Below are 10,461 nucleotides of genomic sequence, written 5' to 3'. Positions count from 1 at the left end.
TTCAGTAGCTCCAACTTCTTCTCTTTTGGTGTTTTTTCCCCTTCTTTCACCCGGTAAATCTGTTCCTTTCTCAGTGATGACACATCCCAGCCGGTATTAGGGATTAGTGTTTGCTCTCCCATCACTTTCTGGGTCCATATTTGAGGGGCAGAGTAGGAAGCTGGCAGCAAATTTGAGTGTCCCTGACTTATGCTGGACACAAACTCCCAAAGTTTACAGGGCCACGAGTGACGAAATGAGTGGATCCGAGGACTCAGAGGAGCTGCATGGAACCCGTCTGTGTTTGGGGAGGGAGGAGCAGGGCAACAGTGTGGGGGATTTTGCTCAGTCTGTGGGATTCTGCTGCCAGACATCCCTGTGGCTCTCCCAGCGCTGCCCCTCTCCATGTCCTGCTGCAAACTGGGCTTCCCAGATTTTACTCATGGCTTGTAAACAGACCAAGAAAAAAGGAAAAAAAAAAAGGCCATTATTCTGGTCAGAAAGCACTTTGGCTGAAAGGCTGCATTTTTTATCATTTGTGTGTGTTGCAGTCCTCAAATAATAAATAAAACCTGGGTAATTTAGGTTTAATGATGTTCCCTGGATTCAGCTGTCCCAGGTGTGCCAGGTCCGGCCCCTCCTCGTCACTGCCAGGGAAATGTGCAGCTGGCCACCCCCCCTCTGTGCCCTGCAGTCCTTCCTGGCCTCTGCTGCTGGGTTTGGGCTCGGCCTCACCGCCACGTGCCCCGTTCCAGGCTGGAGCAGGGGAACAGCAGGGTTTGGGGGAATTCAGGCAGGGAGTTTGCAGCTGACCCTTCCTCCCCTCCCCGCAGAACTGCCGCGTTCCCAGCCAGTTCCCGGAGGGATGCATCTCTTCCTGCTGGATATAAACCTTAAATTTACATCTCCAGTTAAAGAGCAGCTTCCCAGACAGGGCTCCAGTCTCCAGTGAGGATGAACAGAAACATCGCCCCCATTAAAGATTTCATCCTTTTTCCTGATGAGGAACTGCCTGTGCAGGCGTTTTATGGCTTCCCCCAGAGGGGGTCTGGTGCAGCGTTAAATCTTTGCTGTGTCACGCTGAAAAGTCACTCGAGATGGTGCTTAAACACCTCCTTCCGTCCCCGGCCGGCCGAAAATCCTTCCCTGCTGGATCACAGGTGGGAGATTAAAATCAGCACGTGCTGGGCATCCAGCAGGGAGGGGATGGTGGGGCCCTTCCTGTCACCTCCCTGTGCCCTCCCTGTGCCCTCCCTGCCACCCACCTGCTCCAGGGCCACCTCCAGCAGCTCCTTTTGTCCCACCTCCACTTCTCTCCCCGGTTTATGGAAATGATCCATGTCCCCGAGCAAGGACTGATCCACAGCACAACTCCAGCAATTCCAGAGTATTCCAAAATCCACGTCGCACAGCTGTGCCCGGCCTCCCTCCCTCTGTGGGCAGCATGGAAAACCAAACAAACACAGCCCGAGTTGTTAAAATATCGCTGCGTGCTGCTCCAACAGCGATGCGGAATTACAGGCTCCCATCCCTGTGCCTCACCTGGCTCTGCACCCCCGGAGCACCCCCGGCATACCCCCGGCATCCCGGCCGCCCACGGCCCCGAGATCCCGGCAGTCCGGGAGCTGTGGGGCGGGGAGGCGAATTAAAGATGAAGTGGCAGCTGGAACCGTGAGGTTCCTGCCTTAATATCATTTTCGGAGGAGTGCTGTGCGTTTGATAACACGTGCCACGCACACGGTTATTTCCTCAGACTCGGTAACAGCAGATAACGCAGTGATCCCAACCTGCCCCAGCCCGGCGCTGCAAACCTGGCATTACAGAGCTCCGGCACAGAGCCCGGCTTGTCTGATCCCGGCATTACAGAGCCCGGCTTATCTGATCCCTGCGGCTCCTCCCGAGCCCTCCCCAGCTCCTTCACTGAGGCATTGCCCAGGCTGGGTCGGCTGCCAAGGAGCTCTGCTGGCACTGGGGCTGCCCCCAGGTGTGGGGCTGGAGACCCTCGGGAACCGGGGCTGGAGACCCTCGGGGAATGGGGCTGGAGACCCTCGGGGAATGGGGCTAGAGACCCTCGGGGAATGGGGCTGGAGACCCTCGGGGAATGGAGCTGGAGACCCTCTCGAGGCCTTTATGAGGGGGGGACAGGGTGGGGACAGCCAAGGCTGGATTCCCAAAGTGCCTCAAAGTGCAGCGTCCTGGGTGATTCCCAGAGGGAGATTGTCTCCCACCACTAGCTGAGGATCCATCAGGATCCGTCCCATGTATCCAGATGGGATAACCCTTGTCCAGGATCCACTTCAAAGCACTGAGAGGCCACAAGGGGGGTTTCTTTTGGTTGGTTGTTTTTTCCTTTTCCCCAAATCTCCCCTAGATCCTGGCCTTGGAGCAGGGCTGCGACAGTCCTGCATCACGGGCAGGACACGTTTGCTGTGCCTGCCCCTCCTGGGATCCCTGACATCCCATCCCATCCCACCCCATCCCACCCCATCCCATCCCACCCCATCCCACCCCATCCCACCCCATCCCATCCCATCCCACCCCATCCCATCCCAGGGAATGGAGAGCTCTTCCCTGCAGGCTCAGGCTTGCTGCTGGAGCCCAGGCTGGTGAGACACCTGCGATGGCTCTGGTCCTGCAACAGGTCAGGAGGGCTTTGGACATGAAGGAAAATCCTTTCCAGCAGCTCCTGGTGGAAGAGGGGGCTCGGTGGGTCCCCTCCCAAGTCTGCAGAGACAAAACCAAACTGGCCCCTCTTGTCTTGCGCTGGGCAGGGCTGGGAGCTCGGCCCCTTCCCAGCCCTTCCCAGCTGGAAGCAGCTCCCTCTCTGGAAGGAGGGATACTCCTTCCCTCTCCTGGGCTCGGAGGGGAGCGGGTATTTATGTCTGGTTTTTCCCTGCTGGCGTTTAATGGGCGTCTCAGCAGCACAAACAGAAAATGCTGCGTATTTCTCTTCTGTGTGTGGGACTGAGGTGGAGAGGAGGGACGGGAGAAGTGGCTCGGGCTCGTCACTCCAGTCTCGTCCTCAGCAGCGGTCTCGAGGATGAAGAATAACTTCATCTCCAGCTCTCATTTTGTCTCCCTTCCTTGCTCTTTGTGGCTCCGCTCGGGGCCATGCCCGCCCTGGCACAGGGAAATCCCTGTTTGACTGAAACACCCTGACCCACCCCGGCTCCTGAGGGGCAGGAGGGAGGCAATAAAACTTGGGCAGCATCTGGGAAGATCAGGAAGTGCAGTGCAATCCCTGTCAGGGCTGTTGGCTTGGCAGAGCAGCAGGGGGGCCTCCAGTGCAGGCACGGGTGGCAGGGAGGGGTCCGAGGAGGATGAGGGGATCACACTGCACTGACTGCTTCGGTCTGCTCCGAGGAGAGCTCATGGGAATGGAAAAACACGGCCTGGAGATCGCTTAACCCATTCCAGATGCAGCTCACGGTGTGTTTGTGTTCGTGCTTGCCCAGCCGGAAGGGGTTAATGACTAATTAATGCCAGCCCCGGTTCACAGACTGTCCTGGCACCGCTCTGGCTGCAGGAGCTGCGTGGTGGCACCAAGGTCAGCAGATCTTCTGCCACGCAGGCTCGTTCCACACAAACCGACCCCACCAGCATCGCTCTGACTTGCCTGCCAGGAAACAAAAACAGTGCAGGGCCTTTGTGCCACGTGTGGAAAATGGCACATGGATAATTCAAAGTGTTCTTTGGGAGCGTCTGGAAATTTATTGCAAAGCATTTTAGGAGAGTGGTAAATGTCACGTTGGATTTTATGCAGGAGAGGACATGGAACCTGCCGGGGGTGGGACTTGCCTTCCCCAGCTCGCAGTGACTGCAGCTCTCCAAACATCCAGCCCGGCTCCCTGGGCTCCAGGATCTGCTTTGTTCATTCCCTTTCCTGCAGAAGGGAAAACGATCAAGGAGCCCTTGGTGCTCACAAGAAATCCCACACAGAAAGCAGGGTTTGGAGGTTATTTGGGGAAGACACCTTGGGAGCTGCAGAAAGCATTTCCCACTCGGTGCTGCTGCACCCAGGGATGGTCAGGCCCTGGGTTAAGGCAGCCCAGGCTCCGCTGTGCCCCTCGCTCAGCACGTGTGGCTAACACAGCCCACGGAGGGGTTTCATCCTGGGCTGGAGCCTCTCTCCTGCTTCCCCAGGTCATTCATTCCACTTTCTCTGCTTCAGTCCAAGCCCCAGCCCGGGCTGGGGACCCCAGAACTGCAGGGCTGGGGCAGGACTGGGAGGGGAGACAGAGCTGGGAGAGCTGGGGGTGCTCACCTGGGAGTTCCACGGAGAGCTGCGAGCCCCTTGCAGGCCTAAAGGGGCTCCAGGAGAGCTGCAGAGGGACTGGGGACAAGGGATTCAGGGCCAGGACCCAGGCAATGGCTTCCCAGTGCCAGAGGGCAGGGCTGGATGGGATCTGGGGAAGGAATTGTTCCCTGGCAGGGTGGGCAGGGGCTGGCATGGAATTGCCAGAGCAGCTGGGGCTGCCCCTGGATCCCTGGCAGTGCCCAAGGCCAGGCTGGACATTGGGGCTGGGAGCAGCCTGGGACAGTGGGAGGTGTCCCTGCCAGGGCAGGGCTGGCACTGGGTGATTTTTAAAGTCCCTCCCAGCCCAAACCATTCCAGAATTCTGGGCAATCCTGGCTCCTGTGCCTCTCTGAGGGCACTTCTTGCTGTCCCAGCCCCTGGGGCTGCACCTTCCTTCTCCTCTTCCTCCTCTGCCACTTTCCTTGCTGTTGTTACATTCTGGTTCGAGTGGTTTTCAATCCACATAAACAACGAGCAAAATGTAAAATATTATGAAATGACGAATATTATTTTATATTGTAGTTAGCTCTAGGCATTCCCTTTCTTATTTCATCGTGATTGTTGGAGTTCTTTTATTCCTTTCATAAAGAAAAACATTTAATGTAAAAATAAAAGGAGTTTTGATGATTTGGGTGAATTGCAGCGCTCAAGGCTTTCCTCCACATGTGCTTAAAGATGTGTGTGAGCTTTACTGCAGGAGCCTGGGGAGGAAACCCCTCATCCCAATCCCACCAAAGCAGAAGGAATTTGATCACGGAGCAGAGAGGGGCAGAGGGGCTTTGGGTGGGGAAGGAGGGGTCCTTGTCACCCTCACATTTGGGGCCAGGCTGGAACACGCAGGAGGCCCAAGGAGATTTGGAATTCTCCTCCAAAACTCCCAGCTGGTACAGAGCAGGCAGTGCTGCTGCCGTGAGCAGCGTGTGGGAGCCACTGCTGCACTCCGAGCCCACCAACCTGGCTGTTCTGTCCCGTGGGATAAATCCAACAGGGATGAAGGATGAGCCCTGGAGCGGGGCTGGGGGCTCTGGGGTCTCTGTGGATGGATGGGGCAGGAGCAGGCTGAGCTCTCCCCCTCCCACCCACTCACCAGGCCTCTTCCACAGAGTTCTGTGCCCAGGAGATCAGGATCTGCCCTTGGCACAAACACTTCAGCCAGGAAACTTGATTTTTTAAGATTTTTTTCTTTCCAAACCAAAGTTGCTTAGCAGGGAAAGTTCTGGAGTTGAGGAGCTCGTGGTGGGAGCCAGTGCAGCCAGGTCATGGGGATCAGTATCAGGGGCAGGAAATCCCCTGGGATTCCTGGCCTGGACCCTTCCGAGCTGTCCCCAGTGCCCCAAGGGACCAGTCCCCAGTGCCCCAAGGGACAGCGCTTCCCGGCCAGCACTGGAGGAGCTGTGTTCCCATCCCTGCGGAGCAGGGCCTTGCCCTGTGCTGAGGACGATCCTCTGCTGGGTGTTTGCAGCTGGGCGAGGCGGTGCCCGTGCCCTGGAGCCCAGCTCGGGAGCTCGGGGGTGCACCAGGAGCGAGCCGTGGATTCTGAGACCGTCCCAGACAACAACCAGCCTGATACAAAGCCAATTACCAACTATTTTTAGAATGCCTTTGACAGCCTCCCCTCTTCCAGCCCGGGGATATTTATTCATTATACTCCAAACCAGCTCCCTACCCTGGGGTTGATGCACATGTCACAGGCACGGGGTGTCAGCGGCGCTGGCACTGAGCACAGCAGCCCTGTCACCGCGTCACCGGCTGGGGCGGCAGCAGGTCACAGACAGCGATAGCAGCGCCGCCCCCGGGGACAATTAAACGCTAAGTGGGCATCAGGCAGGATGACACCAGCCCGGGGAATATTCAGGTCACTGCAGAGTATTGATGGCAATAAATCCCTGACGCAGCAGGAGCCACCTGGCCGGGGAACGCCGCGTCCGAGCGGGGGAGAGCCAGCTCAGGGCTGAGCTGGGAGGGGGCTGCTGCTCCGTGGCTGGAATGGGCATCGCTGGTGCCGTGAGGACGGCCCTGGTTTCGCTGTGCCTGGCACAGGTGAGAGTGGGCACGGAGGGAGCAGCCCTGGGAAATCCAGCACCGGCCCTGCTCCCAGCCAGCCCCGCTCCTCAGCCCGCTCAGCCTCGCCTGCCTTGGCCAGGAAAGTCCTGGAGAGGGGAGCAGAGCCGTGTGTGACCTCCTCCAAATCAAACTTACTCCTTATTTTTAAAAGCATTGAGGCCCGGGGCCAAATTCAGCGCTGACGCTCTGAGTGGCACAGATTTCATCTCCCCTCCCTCTCCCTTTCCTCACGTGGAGGCTGTTTTAGGCCGGGAGTTATTTTAACTCGCACCTTTCCTGTGGTGCATAAATTACACTCATTTAGTTGCTTTCTGCATCAGCAGCCGGGCGTGAGAAGTGCTCAGGGAGCCTCAGCACACCTGAGAGGCTCTGAATGGTGCCACCCTCACCAGCAAGGCTGGATTCGCCCCGCGGCACCCCAGGGATGCAAACATCCCCACCGGAAGGGCCAGGATGGGATATGGATGCGGTATCACCCCCGTCCTGCTCTCCTGACTCCTGTGAATGGCCCATGGTGCCCTGGCCAGGCTCAGAAAGCCTCTGGGAGTTTGTCCCGGATTTGGAGGGGTAGAGCAGAGACCACGGGGCTCTGGCACGGCTCCGGCCAAGGGAAGCGTGGAGGTGTCACCGAGGGCTCAGCAACGTGGGCTCCCAAAATATCCCTGCTGGGAAGGGCTCCCCAAAAATCCCCACTGGGAAGGGCTCACAAATATCCCCACTGGAAAGGGGAGGGCGAGAGCTGCCAGGGGTGTGGGCCAGGCTGGGGCATCTTTGTGCCACAGAAGGAAGGCTTTGATCCATGATGGTCAAACCATGGTTTTTACCACAGGACTCCTGTTTAACCAGCCTGGGAGCTGATTCCCAGCTCAAAGCTGCCCCACAGCCCAGGTGGTCCGTGCTCACCTCCTGCAGGAGCAGTTAAAGTGCAGTCAGCTCAGCCTAATTAATGAATTCTCCCCCTCAGTGTGCATCTTACCTTAAGGTGAAGGTAAAGCCCAGCTTTAAAGGTCTAACTGGGTCCTTCCCAGGCTAAGCCCCACTGCCCAGCCTGGTTAAAGCTCCGAGGGTCTGACCCTGGGACCAGGATTTGCAGCCCACGCTGTGTCTGGGCTTGTTGGATTCCAAGTGACAATTCCCAAGCACTCCAGTGGACTCTGCTTTGAGCCACATTCACTGCTCCGAGCACTGCCTCCCTTCTCTGCTAAGTGTACCCAAGTTTTAGTGTTTAATATTTAAACATGAAAGTTCTTTTGAGACATTTAAAGTGGAATTATTAACAGCCCCATGTAGAACTGACAGGTTAACAGTGCGACAATTAAAAAGAAAGGTTAAATACATTTTCTTTTCAGACCAACTGCTGTTGCCTAAGACTAATAAATCCACCAGGAGATGGTTTTTAGAGAGTGTGAGGGGCTGTGTGTCAGCTTTTATAGGCTGGAGTTTTCAGAAATCACCACACTTCTCTTTCCAGGCAGCTACAGGTTTCAGTCTATATTTAGCAGATGGGGCTTCTTCCAAAGAGTTGTGTGAATCAAGATGGAAAGAAAAAAGAAATGGAGTATAAAAAAAAGCAAACCCTACCGGCTGTGGGGCTTTAAACATTCAGGCTCACAGTTTGCTTGGCTTTTTTAATGTACCGTGATTCTCTTTTGTCTTGATGGCTCTGAAAACACAGGGGCTGGAGAAGAGCAGAAATTCCACCACTCCGAGGGATCCGTTCCAGTGCTGAACTCCTGTTTGTCCTTTGGAAAATTGCTGTTCTCCTTGGCTGGCAGGACACGGCCTTGGGAAGAGCCAGGGTGACCTTCTGGGGACATCCAGGCTATGAAATGGCCCCCAGCCCCTCCTGGGTGTTTGTAGGCTATCCTGGGTTGCAGTGTATTCTATTACCATCCCCATCAGCTGTTAAAATCAGGTGGGGCAGTGTTTCCTTGCCTCCTCCCCCCAGACTATCTTGCTGTTAATGGCCCATCATTGTCCTGCCGCCTGACTCAGAGATAACTCCCTCCGGACTATCTTCTGTTAATGAGCCTAATCAACACTTGGCCGCATGACTCATCACCCCATTGTGAGATGCTCCACCCAGAGGGAGGAACCAAGCATCCCATCGTGGATATAATCTGAGGCTGAACACCAGAGACAGGGGCTTCCCACTGGATTTCCAGAGGACAGGAGCTACACAGCCACCATTGGACTTTCTGAGGAAGAGCAGACTGTTTTACTACAGGATCACTGCTTCAGAGGACTGCAGCCACCATTCTACCAGACTGCTACCACCACCCTGCCTAACAGGGTGTCAGGTTGTATCTTGACTCTGTCAGTTTGACAGTGTTTTCTTTTACTTTTTTTTCCTTTTCTTTAATTTCCATTAAATTGTTATTCTGACTTGGTGCCTCCCACTGCTTTGTTTTCAAACTAGCACAGTAGGCAAAGCTCAGACCTTTCAGAGAGACATTTTCCATCTCTTTGCCGTGTCCAGCCACACAAACGCTCCCCTCAGTGTGATTCCCACTGGGACTGCACAGAGAATGTGTGGCTGCAGGACGAGCAGGTTAAAGGGTGACCCTGTGACACCCTGAGCGAGGTGGCCCTGGGCAAGCAGGTGACCTCCAGAGGTCCCTGGAGCCTCAGCTGCCCGCGGGACTCTGTGGAAGGAAGGGCACGGGAAGTTCAGGATAAATCCATCCATGGCTTTGGAATGTGAGGCCCGAGGACAGCCCTCAGCTCCTGCAGAGCCAGAGCTGGAACTGCTGCAGGGTGGGCAGACAGACCATGGAGGGGGTCAGACCGACCATGGAGAGGGTCTGGCTGCCCCTTCCCTATTCCCTCCCTCCCAGGAGTTCTCTCCTGGCCCCTCTCAGCCCCCACAGGACCCCGGTCCAGCTCAGCATCACCTTTCCTACAATTACATCTCTCTCCCAGCTTCTCCTCTGAGCTCCGGGAGTCCGTCCTTGCCAAGGCTCTCAATGGACGTTGGTTTGGACCCAAATTTGTCACCACTGAGGGTCATGTGACTTACAAGTAGAGAGGAATATTCACTCGCCCTGTGCTTTTAGCCTGTTAAAAAACACTGCCTGGTGTTTTAAATGAGCTCCTGACAGCAGCAGTGGAGGTTCCAGACTATTAGAAGCACATCAGAGAAGGGATTACAGGATGGCCACAAGCCATGGTTGTAATCAGCCTGGGCTTGATTTATTAAACTCTATAGCAACCCATAGAAATTGATTAGCCATTCATTAAAATGGCTGTTAATCATGGATCATCTCTTTGCACAAATTTAGGAAATACCTGGGTTACAACCAGCCTGAAGGAGAGGGGGAGAGGCCCAGGGCTAAAACTCTGGGGAGAGCTCCAGGCTCCTTTCTAGGCTCCATCCTCTGAGGTTTCCCTCTTCCTACGCTCCTTCAGGACAGAGCGTGGAGTGAGCATGGAGGGTGACACACCACTGCCAGCTGTGCCCACTGCCCAGCAGTGTCCCCCTGTGGCAGAGGGACACCCCACGCCGTGGTCAGCACTCCTGGTCAGCCTGGGGTAACCGAGGGGAGCAGCAGCACTGCAAGGCTCCAGAGGATCCGCAGGCATTAAACCACCCTCGGAGCTGCTGGTGCTCGGAACCCGCGGGCAGAGGGTCCCCTTTAACGTTCAAATGTGTCTTTTTAAAAGGTCAGTGTGACAGCGTTATAGGGGACCTGGGGATGCTCCACTCCCACCTCGGCTCTGCCCTGTCACCACCACGCGCCGGTGCCAGACTCCCACCCTCGGTGCATCCCAGAGCTCCAGCCCGCTCTGATCTTCCCTCTTCCCGCGTCCCCCGTGACTCCACAGCCACCAGCGTGATGGGAAGGAATTACTGTAGCCATAAACCCGGCTCATTACACCCTCCCAGCCAGAGGCTTTAATGAGCACCCGGCTGCCGGCGCGGGGCTGCTCCCCTGCGGGAGCTGCGCACAGAATGTGCAGGGGAACGGGCGGCCCTTCCTGCCGGGCCCCAGGGCAGCAGGTGAGCAACACCTTGACCCTGCAGTGGGGCCTTGGGCGTCCTGAAAGGGCAGCTGGAGCTGCAGGATGGAGCTGCTGCGTACCCAGGGGGCTCAGGGCACCCGGAGAGCCAGGCTGATTTG

Source organism: Corvus kubaryi, unplaced genomic scaffold (genome assembly GCF_017639235.1).
Source record: "Corvus kubaryi isolate FWS band 111438036 unplaced genomic scaffold, C.kubaryi_AGA036_p1.0 37179, whole genome shotgun sequence".
NCBI classification, from domain to species: Eukaryota; Metazoa; Chordata; class Aves; order Passeriformes; family Corvidae; genus Corvus; species Corvus kubaryi.
Note: the sequence above shows the minus strand (reverse complement) of the source record.